Source organism: Bos mutus, chromosome X (genome assembly GCF_027580195.1).
Source record: "Bos mutus isolate GX-2022 chromosome X, NWIPB_WYAK_1.1, whole genome shotgun sequence".
NCBI classification, from domain to species: Eukaryota; Metazoa; Chordata; class Mammalia; order Artiodactyla; family Bovidae; genus Bos; species Bos mutus.
In genome coordinates, this window is record NC_091646.1 from 10,432,094 (window position 1) to 10,448,151 (window position 16,058).

General features: G+C 38.1%; 1 protein-coding gene across 1 annotated transcript in view; it reads right to left on the reverse strand.

Moving 5' to 3' along the window:
* AFF2 (ALF transcription elongation factor 2) overlaps positions 1 to 16,058 on the reverse strand; it is a 539,484-nt gene that overhangs the window by 192,460 nt on the left and 330,966 nt on the right.

Here is a 16,058-nt window from a genome sequence, read left to right on the forward strand (position 1 = left end):
ATGCAGTCTTTTACTCTGTAACACAGACAAGACTCTGACAATATCTGAGTGGAGCCTCCGTATCAGACCATTATTCACTTTTGTATAGTAAGTACTGGATGTGTGAGGCTGTAAAGGGTGCCCTGCATTAAAGAGCAGGAAAGAAGCTACAGAGTTTGAGGGTAGACAAGCTTCTCAGGTTTCTTCCAGTTCCAACAGGTCCTGAGAAGTTGAGAGCAAATTGAATAAAAAACCAATCAGAGGCCCAGACAGCCATGCTGCTTTTGTCTGCCCTATTTGTAGACTGGCCTCCATTCTTTATTTTGTGATTCAGCCACTTCTAATTAACCTAGTACCAGGAGAGAGCTGGGTGAGTCTGTTGGTGTTGGCAAATTCATCCCCGGGATGGAGGACTTTGGGGCTCTGCTGTGTTTGACACCATTTTGGCTGTGAGGCTGAGAGTGTTAATGGAAGCAACACAAAGGCTTCCAGCAACAACATGGTCGGGGAAAGTCACTCTGGAGGAAACAGCACATCTCATAGAAGCTTCTTTCTTATGAGCACAATAATAATAAACACAGTGAATGTTACCATGTCTCCTCTCTCTGGGTATAGGAGCATATGGGGCCCCACCTTGGCCTTTCATCAATGCCTCATTTAAAGCAATAATGCCAACATTATTGAACTTTGAAGAGCAATAGTAAAAATAGTCTTGAGCAACGATATTAAATAATAATTGGAAATAGAAAAATAGCACAAAAAGCAGGGCTAAATATATTATTTGGATAAATAAGAAGTGGGGTCATTATAATGTCTAATATTTGTATCAATATTCTACTCACTAAACACTACTATTTGCTTATTAATGTAAAATATCTTCATAGAAAATCAAATAATTATTTTATTATCTGTGGGTGGAAATAACACTATGAAGTGATTTTCTCTAACCATTTATCTACAAATTTAAGTCATTCAGCAAACACAGAGCACCTGTTGTATGCACTTTTTATACACCTACACTTATTACCTTTGTGTGCATATGTCTATGTGTGTGTGGCGGGGAGGGGATGCTGGGCTGGGATAAAGGGACAGAGAGATGAGTTTGACACTGACTCTACTCTAAGGGACTTCACATTATACCATGAGAAGCAGCTCCCCCAACACACAAAGGTGACAGGTGTAGATGCAGAAAAAGTGCTGAGGGGACCCAGGAGATGAAGAGACAGATTGCTTTCATTCAGACAGTGTTAGAGCTTCAGAGAAGAAGTGACCTCTGTGTTGGGTCTTACGTGGTGTGAGCAGTAGTTCATTAGGCAGACAAGAGTGGATGGGGTTCCAGGCAGAGGGAGAGGCCAACACAGAGGCCCATGGAACAGGGGGATGGCATATCTGATGAAAGGAAAGAAGTCCGTGGAGGATGGACAAAAGGGCACATTACTGGGAAAAGTGACAAGAGATGAGGTAGGCCTGAATGATGCCATAAAGGATGGACCTGGACTGCCAAGATCAGGATTTGGGACTTTATCCTCTAGGCACTAGGGAAGCACAATATCTCTGCTTGAATACCTTTGGTGACAGAGACCTCACCTCCCTTCAATCCTTAGATGCACAACTTAGAGCAGGGAGAGAGGGAGGAGCTAACATTAATTGAGCTTCACATATATCATCTCATTCAACCCTCTCACTAATCCTGAAAATTAGGCAGCAATATCCCAATTTTGTAAATGATATTCAAGAATGCTTAAGTTACCCAAGAATGTTCAGCTGGGGAGAAGAGCCAAGCTCCACTTTCTTAACCATGTCTCTCTAGAACATTCTTCCTTTTATTGCTCAACTACTTATCCCCCTGTACCTGCCCCTCAGGGGTTCCATCATTTGATGTTTCCCAGTCTAAATCCAGCCTCTGAGTCTCACTTCCACATGGTAAGTCCCTTAAGCAGCTACAGCCTTCTCCCTCTTCTAGTTCAATTTCCTTGTGGTGAGCTTATCTAGTCAGTGATTCTGATTGTGAATCCACTCACTATTCTGCTTAGTCTTTGCTAAATGTATTTTAGTTCAGCAGCATGCATCTTAAAAACTTTTTAATGAAAGTAACGTAAATCACAGAAGTTGAGAAAATTTAGAAAAGAAAAAACTCACCCAAAATCCTATCACTCTAACACAATAAGAGCTATTATGTCAGTTTTTTTCTTTAGTTTCTTTTATTCATAGTTTTATATATCTATAAAATTTAAGCACACAAAATGTTATATTCTGGTTTTTAACATTTAACATTATATCATAAGGTTTTTTCCCCATGTTGTTACATCATCTTCAAAGCAACCTTTTTAATGGTTAATTCTTTTTCTGAGTGTATAACTCAGAATTTGCCTAACTATTCCCCTATTGTTGGATATATGAGCTTTCCTGATGGCTCAGTGTAAAGAATCTGCCTGCCAATGCAGGAGATGTAGGTTCGATCCGATCCCTGGTCCACAAAGATCCCCTGGAGAAGGAAATGGCAATCCACTCTAGTATTCTTGCCTGGGACAAAAGGAGGACAGAGGCCTGGCAGGCTACAGTCCTTGGAGTCGAAAGAAGAGTTGGATGCAACTCAGCAACTAAACAACACATCAGATATATGGTTAGTTTGGTTTAGTTGCTAAGTCATGTCCAACTCTTGCGAACCCATGGAATGTAGCCCACCAGGCTCCTCTGTCCATAGTATTTTCCAGGCAAGAATACTGGAGTGGGTTACCATTTCCTTCTCCACATTGGCTATATAGTAGCATTTTTTACTATTACAAATAATATTGTAATAATCATGTAGTTATTTAAGGATTTGAATTTCCCCCATGGCATATGTTGCCCAAAATGGGATGATAAATTATTAATGTCCCTCTAAAAACAAGGTGGCCAACATAAATAAATGGGGAGGAATACCGTATTCATGAATCAAAAGATACAAGGTAAAGATGTCAGTTCTTCCCAAATCGACCTACAGATTCTTTGTAAATGTAGACAACATGTTTTTAAAATTCGTATGGAAAGGAAAGGGAACTATAATAGCCAAACCATTTTAGAAAAAGAACAAAATTGGAGGATTCACATTACCCTATTTTAAGAGTACACCATGAGAAATGCTGGGCTGGAGGAAGCACAAGCTGGAATCAAGATTGCTGGGAGAAATATTAATAACCTGAGATATGCAGACGATACCACCCTTATGGCAGGAAGTGAAGAAGAACTAAAGAGCCTATTGATGAAAGTGAAAGAGGAGAGTGAAAAGGTTGGCTTAAAGCCCAACATTCAGAAAACTAAGATTATGGCATCTGGTCCCATCACTTCATGGCAAATAGATGGGGAAACAGTGGACACAGTGGCTGACTTTATTTTTCTGGGCTCCAAAATCACTGCAGATGGTGACTGCAGCCATGAAATTAAAAAACACTTACTCCTTGGAAGGAAAGTTTGACCAACCTAGACAGCATATTAAAAACCAGAGACATTACTTTGCCAACAAAGGTCCATCTAGTCAAGGCTATGGTTTTTCCAGTGGTCATGTATGGATGTGAGAGTTGGACTGTGAAGAAAGCTGAGCGCCGAAGAATTGATGCTTTTTACTGTGGTGTTGGACTCTTGAGAGTCCCTTGGACTGCAAGGAGATCCAACCAGTCCATCCTAAAGGACATCAGTCCTGGTTCATTGGAAGGACTGATGTTGAAGCTGAAACTCCAATACTTTGGCCACCTGATGCAAAGAGCTGACTCATTAGAAAAGACCCTGATGCTGGGAAAGATTGAGGGCAGGAGGAGAAGGGGACGACAGAGGATGAGATGGTTGGATGGCATCACCGACTCAATGGACATGGGTTTGGGTGGACTCTGGGAGTTGGTGATGGACAGGGAGGCCCGGCATGCTGTGGTTCATGGGGTCACAAAACGTCAGACACGACTGGGTGACTGAACTGAACTGAAGACTAACTATAAAGCTGCAATATTCAAGACACTATGGTATTGGTGAAAGGCCAGGGATATGGACCAATAGAAGAGACCACAGAGTCCAGAAATAGATCCATATAAATAAGGTCAATTTACTTCTGACAAAAATTCAAAATCAACTCAAGAGTGAAAGATAGTCTTTTCAACAAATGGTGCTATAACACAATGAACAAAATAAGATTAAACCTACACCTCACACCACATACCAACATTAATTCAAAACAGATGAAAGACATAAATGTAAAAAATAACATTCTAAAACTCTTAGAATAAAACATGGAAGAAAATTTTTATTACCTTGGGTTAAACAACAAGTTTATAGTCTTGACACCAAAAATCACAATCCATTAAAGAAAAGCATCATAAATTTGGCATCATCAAATTAAGAACTTTTGTTCTTATAAAGGCCCCATCAAGGGAATGAAAAGACAAGCCACAAACTGGGAGAAAATATTTTCAAATAACATATTTGACCAAAGATTTATGTCCAGAATATATAAAGAACTTCAAAATTCAGCAGGAAGATAAAAAAAAAAAAACACCTGATTTTTAAAATGAGCAAAAGATGGAGAAGGAGATGGCAACCCACTCCAGTGTTCTTGCCTGGGAAATCCCACAGATAAAGGAGCCTGGTGGGCTACCATCCATGTGGCCGCAAAGAGTTGACACAGCTTAGCGACTAAACAACAGCAAGATAATAATAAATAATAAAAAGCAAACTAAGGAAAAAAGAAAAGGATGGAACCTGTATAGGCAAATGAAGATAAGAGACTATCAGCAGAAAAAGGGCTATGAGATGTTTTATATAAACTTCATAGTAACCTCAAAACATAAATATCTCAAAACATAAATATAAAGCAGAGACATGAAGCATAAAACAAGAGGAAACTGAAAAAAAAATTGTAGAAAACCACTAAACCAAAATGGCAGATAGAAACATAAGGAAAAGGAAAAAATGGACATTTAGAACAAGAAAACAAAAGATAAAATGTCAATACCAAGTCCTCATCTATTATTCATCACTCTAAATGAAAATGAATTGAATCAAAAGATTCAGGGTGGCTGAATGGATTAAAATACAAGATCCATATACTGTATGTTGCTTCCAGGAAACTCACTTCAGTTGTATAGACTGTGAAGGGATGGATGATGATACTCCAAGCAAATTTCAATCAAAAGAAAGTGGGTATAGCCATATTCATACCAGAAAAAACAGACTTTGAGCCAAAAAAAGAAACAAGAGACAAAGACGGATGGTACATAATGATAAAGTGGATAATTCATCAAGAATACATAACAGTTATTAATATATATGAACATAACATAGGTGTACCAGATATATAAAGCAATTATTAACAGTCTTCAAGGGAGATATTGACAACAACACGATAATAGTAGGGAATGTTAACATTCCACTGGCATACATCAATGTATAAATCACCCAGATAGAAAGTCAACAAAGAAAATAGAGGCCATAAATGAAACATTAGACCAGATGGATTTGAAAGGTTTCTACAGAATATTCCATCCAAATGTAGCAGAATATGCATTCTTCTCAAGTTCATATGGATCTTTCTCATGGGGAGACCATATGTTGGGACACGAAACACATCTCAATATATTTAAGAAGTCTGAAATGATATCAAGCATCTCTTCTGATCACAATGGTATGATCAACTATAATAAGAAAGATGGAAAAATCACAAATATGTTGACACTGAAAACACTACTGAACAACTACTGAGTCAATGAAGAAATCAAAGGAGAAATCAAAAAATACCTGAAGATAAATAAAAATGAAAATATGACATACTACAATGTATAGAATGCAGCAAAAGCAGTAATAAGAGGGAAGTTTATAGCAATACATGACTTCCCTGGTGGCTCAGACGGTCAAGCGTCTGTCCACAATGTGAGAGACCTGGGTTCGATCCCTGGGTTGGGAAGATTCCCTGGAGAAGGAAACGGCAACTCACTCCAGTACTCTTGCCTTGAAAATCCCATGGACGGAGGAGCTTGGTGCAGGCTACTATCCATGGGGTCGCAAAGAGTCGGGCACGACTGAGCGACTTCACTTATAGCAATACAGGTCTACCTCAACAAACAAGGAAAATCTCAAATAAACAATCTAAACCTACACCTAGAGGAATTAAACAAATAACAAACGAGCCCACTGTCAGTAAGAAGGAATCAGTAAAGATCAGAGTGGAAATGCATGAAAAAACGATTGAAAAGACAAAAGATCAATGAAACTAAGCTCTGGTTCTTAGAAAAAGATAAACTAAATTGACAAACTTTTAGCCAGACTCACTAAGAACAAAACAAAGAATGCTGTGATAAATAAAATCAGAAATGAAAGAAGAGAAAAAACACTGGACACCACAGAAAAACAAAGAATTTAAGAAAATATTATGAACAGCCATATACCAATAAATTGGACAACCTGGAAGTGATGGCTTTTCTGGTATCTCAGCTGGTAAAGAATCCACCTGCAATGCAGGAGACACTGGTTAAATTCCTGGGTTAGAAAGATCCCCTGGAGAAGGGATAGGCTATCCACTTCAGTATTCTTGGGCTTCCCTGGTAGCTCAGATGGTAAAGAATCTGCCTGCAATGTGAGAGACTTGAGTTCAATCCCTGGGTTGGGAAGATCCCCTGGAGGAGGGCATGACAACCCACTCCAGTATTCTTCCCTGGAGAATCCCCATGGACAGAGGAGCTGGGTGGGCTATAGTCCATAGTGTTGCAGAAAGTTGGACACGACTGAGCGACTAAGTACAGCACAGAAGAGATGGATGAGTTCTTAGAATTAGACAACGTTAGAATTTGGCCAATTCTACCAAATATTCAAAAAAAATTTAATGGGAGAGGGAGAGGGTGGGAAGATTTGGGAGAATGACATTGAAACATGTAAAATATCATGTAAGAAACGAGTTGCCAGTCCAGGTTCGATGCACGATACTGGATGCTTGGGGCTAGTGCACTGGGACGACCCAGAGGGATGGTATGGGGAGGGAGGAGGGAGGAGGGTTCAGGATGGGGAACACATGTATACCTGTGGTGGATTCATTTCGATATTTGGCAAAACTAATACAATTATGTAAAGTTTAAAAATAAAATAAAATTAAAAAAAAATTTAATGCCTATCTTTCACAAACTCTTACAAAAAACTAAAGAGAAGGGAATGCTTCCTAACTCATTTTGTGAGGCCAACATTACCCTGACTCCAAAACAAGACAAACACAACACAAAAAAGAAAATTACAGGCTAGTGTCTCTGAGAGCATAGATGCAAAAATCCTCAACAAGATATTAACAGAATCCAACAATACATTAAAAGGATTGTACACTGTGATCAAGTGTTATTTATTCCAGGGGTGCAAGGATGTTTCAACATCCATAAATCAAGCCATGTGATACTCAAATTTAGTGGTGAGCATGCTGTCGTGTATACAGAAATAAAAATATTATATAGTGTTATAAGCCAATGTTACCACAATAAAAATTAATTTTAAAACTGGGCAAAAGATTTTAATGGAAGATATACAAAAATAAAAATAAGCACATGAAAGAATGCTCAACATCTTTTGTCATTTGTGAAATGCAATGTAAAACCACAATGATCTGCTACTATATACCTATTTGAAAGGCTTACGTAAAAAATGACAACAAGATCAAGCAATGGTTAACAAGGATGTGAACATCCTTGTTATGAACTGTGTCTCATATAAACAGCCACTCTGGAAATGGTACAGCCATTCTGGTAAACAATTCAGCACTTTTTATAAGGTTAAACATGCACTTGACCCAGCAGTCCCATTCTTAGGTACATAACAAGATAAGTGAAAACATATGTTCACACAAAAATCTGGACATGATTATTGATAGCAACATTATTAATAATCATGAAAAACTAGAAGCAGCCCAAAGATTTTCCAATGTATGAAAGGATAAACAAACCATGGTACATCCATGTAATGGATTCTCACTCAGAAAGTAACAAACAATTGCTATGTGCAACCACCTGAATGAATTTCAAAGTTATATGCTAACTGAAAGACTCACTATGGAAAGATTACACACGGCACTGTTTACACGACACTCTGGCAAAGACAACACTGTAGGGACAGAGAACAGATCAATGGTTGCTAAAGGAGGAGAGTCTGACTGTACAAGGGTAATGTGAAGGAATTCTTTGGGATATTGGAATTGTTTGTATTAATATTCTGTTAAAGGTGGTGATTACAGGAATCTGTGCAAAATTTTAAACTCAAAGAAGGGTAACAAAAAAATAAAACAGAAATTTTACTGAATTTAATTTTTTTAACATGCTGGCCAGAAATCAATACCAAATGCCAAATGTGGTCTAAATAGAACAGAGCCAAGGGGCGTTGTCTCCTTCTTATTGCTAGGTGTTCTAGATGAGGGGTCAGCCAACTTCCCCTCATAGGCCAAATCTGGCCCCATGCCTGTTTTTGTTGATAAAGTTTTATTGCCACACCATCACAAGCATTATTTTCTATGGATGTTTTCATGCCAAAATATAGTTGAGTAGTCTAGACTGAGATCATATGACCTAAAAAGTCAAATGTATTTATAATCTGTCCCTTTATAGGAAAACTCCCCTTTACAGGAAAGCCCTGCTCTAGATGCTTGTCTTCAGTTAATACATTTTTAGATAGCAGTATATGTTACTGCTAAACTTTTTCTGGTCTAAGAACATTGGTGGACTCAAGTAAATTACTATATAGTTATACTTCTATGAAATTTCATTCTATTAGAATTAGTCCATCTGGTAAGCTTTTTTCCTGAATTTGACCCATAGCATTATCAGCAATCTCACCTAGCTTCATTGTTATCCACTGGGTCAGGGTCTGAGCCCTGTAATAATCACTTAAAATCTACTCTTTCAGCCCTCTATCCTCACGGTGAAAGGCAGAATACAAAACAGTTAACAACATGGATTCTGAAGCCAGAATGCTTGGGTTGAGATCTTACTAGTTAGCTGTTGAAAAGTCACTTAAGCCCAAAGTACTTCCATTTCATTACGTGTGGCTGGGGCAGGGGGTGGGGGGAGGCTGATAACAGTATTTGTTCATTGGTATGATTTTTATATGAGTTACTATATGTAAAATCCTTAGAACAGTGCCAGGTACCAAAAAAACCTGTTATTTAACTGCTTGATATTATTACTAGTGTGCACATTCCATTCAGAACAACCTGAGTTCCAATCCTGTTTCATCTGTTTAGTAGCTATATGATTAAGTGATCTGGAGCAATTTATTCAGCTTCTTTGAGGCCTCGAGGCTGCCCTTGACCCATTAATCAGTGGTCTCTAAAAATGAGCTGAACACTGCTGGAGAAAAATCACACAATCTACAAATTGGAACCTGTACAAATTTTGTCTTCAGGATCACCTGGATCCTTGAGGTTGCCTCATAATGTATCATTTAGCTAGCTCCCGCTATCTGTTTCAATGACTATTTCAAACCTCCAATCTCCTCAAACTTCTGAACTTTCCCCTGACTGCCTCCTACCCCTGTCAGCTTATCAGGAGACAGGCTGGAAATGAAAAATGTAAAAATTCTCCCACAGTTACTTCTAATATTGATATTTTATGTGTTTTTAACCTTTCACACATTTGGAAATAATATTGCTGTACGGTGTGAGGAAAGGATTCAAGATTAAGGTAGAGAGAATAAAGATGTTTAGAATATCATTTTCCTATCTCAGAATGGTATGACTTTCCATTCATTTAATTATTCTTTGGTATCTCTCCTAGTACTTCGTGTGTTCCTATAACTCTGGCACATTTCTTGTAAATGAACACATAAGATATAAATGAAGTGTTTTTGCCCATTGTTTCTTAGAGTTAGTTGTGTGCTATGTCACTTCAGTCGTGTCTGACTCTTTGTGGCCCCATGGACTGTAGCCCACCAGGCTCCTCTGTCCATGGGATTCTCCAGGTAAGAATACTGGAGTGGGTTGCCATGCCCTTCTCCAGGGGATTTTCATGATCCAGGGATCAAACTCACGTTTCCTAAGTTTCCTACACTGGCAGGCAAGTTCTTTACCAATAGTGGCACTTGGTTGCTTTACATATAAAGATGATTTCTATATATTTATTTTGCATACTGAAACTGTGCAAAATTGTATTGTTCATAACAATAGTTTTGGTTAATTCTCTTGGGGTTTTCAGGAAAATAATATATATATAATCTACAAATAATCATTTTACACATTCTCTCCTGTTTTAATACCTCTTATTTCTTTAGTTTGTTTAATCACCTTGGCTAATCTCCAGAACAGTATTAAATAATAAGGATGATAAAGAATATCTAGGCTTTTTCTTAACTATAATGGGAATGTCTCCAGACTTTCTCTGTGAAATGTGACACTAGATTTTGAGTTGAGATGGATATATTTTATCATATTAATGACGTTTCCGTCTATTTCTATCAAGTATAAGTGTTGAGTTTTATCAAGTATCTTTTAACATTTACAAAGATGATCATGTATTTTTTTCTTTCTTATTCTACTCATAAGAGACCTTATATTAATGTATTTCTTAATATTGAACTAGCTTTATAGTCCTGGAATAAAATCCACTGGTACATATCCTATAAAATACTATCTGATTCTCTTTGTTAATATTTCATTAAAGAAATTTGCATCAAGATTCACAAGTGATATCATTCTGTAATTTTCTTTTTCATATGCTGTTTTTGTCAGATTTTGGTATCAATATTATGTATTAGTTTAGCTTTTCTAAGAAAAATACTTTGCAAATGTTTCTTAGTCTATGTTCTGGAACAGCTGAGCCACATTATACCTTAATGGTTTGGTTGAATTTCCCTATGAAATCTGGGAGAGACGGTTTGATTTCAGTAATGGGCAGGATTAGTCTCCATTTCATTGATAGTGATAACTCTATTTAGATTTTCTCTTTTGAAGTCAATTTCAGTTGATTATGATTATATTTCACTAGAAAAATCATCTATCTCATCTAGATGCTTACATTTATTTGTACATAGGTGAGTAAATTGTTATTCATGATTATTTAATTTTCTCTGTATCTGGGAGGTTATTTTTCTTTATCTTTCCTTGTTTCATGTTTTGTGCTTTTGATATTTTTTTTCTTGATAAGGATACCAAAATTATTTATTGCTGTTACTCTTTTTTAGGCAAAAATACAGATCTTAAGTGTGCTAATTCTAATAATTTTCTGTTCTTAATCCATTACTTTGCAGTTCTGTATTTATGCACTTTTTAAATAGTATCTTTAAGCTCTTGTATCACTATGTGGCTCTTGTCTTTTAGATAAAACTGCTTCATTTTCAAACAGTTCATGCTACTTTACTGGTCACAGCTTCAATTTGTCCCGTAGCTACATTCTTTCTGCTACATAGTTTTGCATAGCTCTTGTACTGATTCTTTTTTGATTATTAGTAATTTTTTTAGGGACAGGAATTCTTCCTGGATCAGTTATTTGCAGGATGTGTTTGTGGCAGTAAGGGCCATAGTTTAATACCAGACTAGCAGGCATTCACTTCTGAATTTCAGGGTGTGTGACCAAGTGTTGGGGCTTTTACTTCTGCTTTATCATGAGACATCAGCTCTGCAGGCTGCTCTCCAGCAGCATCTGGCTCTTCCATCTTATCTTAGCAACAAAGTGCTTTCCACAAATGTGGATTAATCGTGTAACTTCTCTTTCAATTTTGCCTTTCCTACTTCTCAAAGTCTGCATGTCTCAGAGTTGGTCCACAGAACTTCCCATCACAAACCTTTAAGCCCACTCCCATTATTGCAATATCATTTTTGTCTTCTGTGGTATGCCACTGAAAATCAGTGCCTCATCATCTATGCCCCAGATCTATGACCATGGAATCACCTCTTGGATTCTTCCCTGTTTGATCTTTACAAAATTGTGACTTTGGCTTATGGATGTCTTCTAGTTAGAGCAATTATGGAGTTTACATTTCTTTTTCTCATTCTCCATAATACTTTTTGGTGATCAAAAAGAGAGTGGAGCAAATCATGCTTGATACTTTCATTACAACTCTAAGATGCCTATCAAACTGATTTTGAGAGGCTACTCTCCCCATGCATTTTTCAGAGACACTGGTTTTACCTTTACACAGATGCAAACAGAGTGGTTAACCTCCTTGCATTATAATAGTTTTCCCAACCCAATCCCACTAACACAGCTAGGACAAAAAGACTGGTTCTTAAACAACAGTTGGAAGCTATTACTTCTTTCAGATAAGCCTAGACTGCTTTTTGGCAAACTAATACATCATTTCATTACCATCCCAGTACATCCCAGATAGAGAAAGCAGGTGTAAATTCTACATGTGGCTTAAATTCTCACCTGCTTTCATTCAATTCAATAGAAAATAATAAATCACCATATTCAGAAAAAGAAACAGATTGACAGAAAACAGACTGATTTTTATACCATACCCCAAATATATACAAACTCATATATTTACTCAGCTATTTTAAAGGGCCTACTCTTGCTCACTCCCTGGACAGCTAAATGCTGAATTGCTAAGTTACTGGTATTTGACATCATCTCTTCCCTGACATGTCCTGGGTTTGACAGGTTCCCATGATTCACTGGGCCAGTCACCTCGTTACTCATGTTCCTCATTTACCCAACAACGTCTGGATAATCATTTAAAATTCACATCATACACTAGCTGCAAACCCTCAGATTCCACGTGAAAATATTTGTTCTGCTTGACAGGCTCTAAGAGCATTTGGGAGCCCACTGGATGGCTTACCTATATTGTTCACATAATAGTTGTTATAATTAAATTTATCATCTTTCTTCTGGGTTGGTTTGTATATAAGAAAAGAAGAAATGATTACTGGGAGGCAAATAATGGGTAATATCTCTTATGGGCCAATTTGGTTCCATGAATAGCTCACCTCACACATGCATAGTATGTATTAAGTCCATTAGTGCTTTGAATTAGCTTCAGAAAAGGTAATACTCCACATAATTTACCCAGTCAAGGGCATTTTCACCTGCTGACAAATTTACATATTTCCCAATGTCATTAGGTAAGAGCTAGTCATCAGAATAGCGAGGTGCAATCAGTAGTTAGTTCATTTATTTGACTTCATCAATGTTAACATTAATTATAGTCTAAATTATATTTAGCAATTGTTGTCTTTCTTAGACAGAAAACTATATTACTATTTCAAGAAACTATAATTTTGAAAGTCCACAGCAGAATAGGATAGATGCTTTTTGAACCATCCTGGAAGGATTAGTATTTAAGATGGCTATATAGAAAATCGTTTGCATGACTCCAATTTGAATATTATTTATACATTAATTTGACAGGATATAAAATCAATTGCCTAATTATTGGTTAAATTTATCAAAGAAATTCTACTGAAAGGTGCTTGATTATGCTGCATAGTTATGATAATATAATCAAATTTCCTTTCAGACATAATTGTCTGACCAATTTTGCTTCCAGATCCAATTTTCCCCCTCACTCTTGAGATGGGCTTTTTCACTGTTTCCCCTTTAAAAATAAAAAAATAGCAAGGACTGTACATGGTCATCCTGTAATATTTGGTAAGTCCTTTCCATGCTAAAACTGTGTACTTAAACACAGACCTAATAAGCAGAACTGCGATAACTTAGAATGCTGTAAACACAGATCATGCTGCAATCAAAAAGAGGTGCCCATGTCGGTGTTTACAAACCTGATCCATATGGCAGGAAGAGATCTGTAAGATGCTACAGTTTATCAAATCAAGTTCCCTAAACCCTAGCTAGCAAATTCAGCATCCCTCATAAACAGTGAATTACCCATACAGATGTTTGCTTATGAAATTATCAACTATGGAAGGTACTCTGCTAGGAAACACAATCTGTTCAGCGTCAGATTGAAGAGAAGCGCTGTATCTGCATTTTTGACTCTTGAAAGGATGTAATTGATAGTCTGTTGATATTTTTAAGTAAATTCTTGCTAAGAACAAATAAATCATCCACTGCAGAACAAATAATCATTGAGCATGCATCCTCAGCTAGTAGCATTTAGTGCATGCTGCTCTCCTTGGCTTAACTCTACCAGAAATGATTACTCTAGGACCCATAAAACCCTGCAGAGCTAGAAAAGAAGCTGCTGCTGCCACCCAGATTATTACATACGAGCAGCTTAGGAATCCCTCATATGATAAATGAATTGTAACTGCAGAACGCCATCACTAGGGCCAGAGTTGTTATTATTTTTCATTTCTGTTTGTACTCGAGGGTAGCTTGACTCTAAAGAGAAAATGACATGCTGATGGAAACAGGTACGCAGGATTGACTGCACTGCACAGACTGCTGCTTTTAAGTTTCTGATCTGTAAAATTTATAATAAGCAATAATATATTTGACAAGAAGCAAAGCCATCTGAATTTCCACAGCTTGTCTTATGGGAAAAGGGCAGGTGGCAGGAAAGGGCAGGTGGTGGGAAAGGTGTTGTGGGCTGGTATATTCTGGTTTGTTGGAGAAACTATGTGGAATTATTTTGGCATAATTGAATGTGTATGAATTAAGGAAGCAACAGAAGCTGAAATGAACTGTTGGTTGGTGCCATTTTAATGTCAATCATAAAATAGACCAAAGCTTATCAAATAAGGATGGGTTCAGGTAAGTCAACAGGAACAGAAAGCAGAAGGAATGGACAGCATGAGGGTCACTGAAGCCAGTTGTTTTCCCTGGGAACAAATTACTAAACTTCTCTGGATATCTATAATAAGTAACTAATAACACAATCTTTCAGCTTTGTTGTGAAAAGTAAATGACATGAAGTACTTAAGAACTCTAAATGCATAAAGTGGCACAGTACTATTAATATTTTTAGTTAGTAGCAGTAATTTGTTATTGCTACAGTTGTATTATCTGAAATGAGATTTGAAAATATTCATGATGGTGGGAAGAAAGAACTCATTTCTAAGACTGGCTCGAATTACATTAGTTTGCTGAGATCCCCAGTTACAGTTGCTGGAAGTAAGTCTGCCAAGCCACCCAGGCCATTTGTTTTGAATCCGGAGCTTCTCATCGTAGGTTTGTGACAGGGCAGTGGACAGTTAAGTGCAAAGTGCAAAGTGAAGATCACATTCTCCTTCTGCTTCTGCCATATTCTAGCCTTACCCACAGAGGCAGGACATGTATAACCTCTCTGGGCCCCTATTTCCTGAAATAATTAGGGACTACCGTGTTTCCTGTGATCAAAATAAGAGAATGAGGTTCAAGTACTCTGAAAGGTGGTCACGTGCTAGGACACAAGGTCACCATATCAGGGCAAGTGGGCCTTGGAAGACCAGAAAACATGGGCTTTGGGGTAGAATGAGAAGCAGCCCCAGTGTGGGAAGAGAAGGAGGAAAGTGGGTCTGAAGGGGAGAAATGGTGAGAGGAACTTTCAAAGGAAGCCCCCTAGTTTGAATTTGAACAGAGTTTTGAAAAGGGGGGTGGGGCACCAAAATCCAGTACATTAGGCCAAAGTATTTCCATTGCCTGAGTACTGAGGGGCTGAGAGCAGGGAGAGGCCAGTTGTGTCGCACTTGGTTAGTTAAAGACTGACCCAGTGTGAGATGAAGTGGCTTGGCCTGACGGGCTGTAGAGGGTAAAAGGGGGGAGTCAAGGACGTGGGGAAATTAGGTGAGTGGACAGAGGCGCTCTCTCCACATCACACACACCAATAGTTTATTGTGCACACTTTACAGACTCTTTCATGGTGGGAGGAGGGCGGTGGGGAGGATGAAGAATGATGCCCTGTTTCCCAAACAAGGAAAGTGAAAAGCCCTACAGTTAGGAAGTGATATCATGTCAGGAGCAAGTGGAGGCAAGATCTCATCTGGAGCTAGTGTACCTTCCTCCACAGAGCCCCCTTCACTGAGAAAGAGAGAGCGTGACCTCGCTCTGGACTCTGCTTAGATGGAAAAGTGCTGAGGCGGTCAGAGAGAAGAGGAGAGACAGAGAAAAGTTATCTCCCCACTCTCGCTAGAAGGAGGCAGATGGGGAGCAAGGTGACCACCAGACTCACTGTGGAATTGTCCACAGGGCTCCAAGGCCTGCAAACAGGCACGT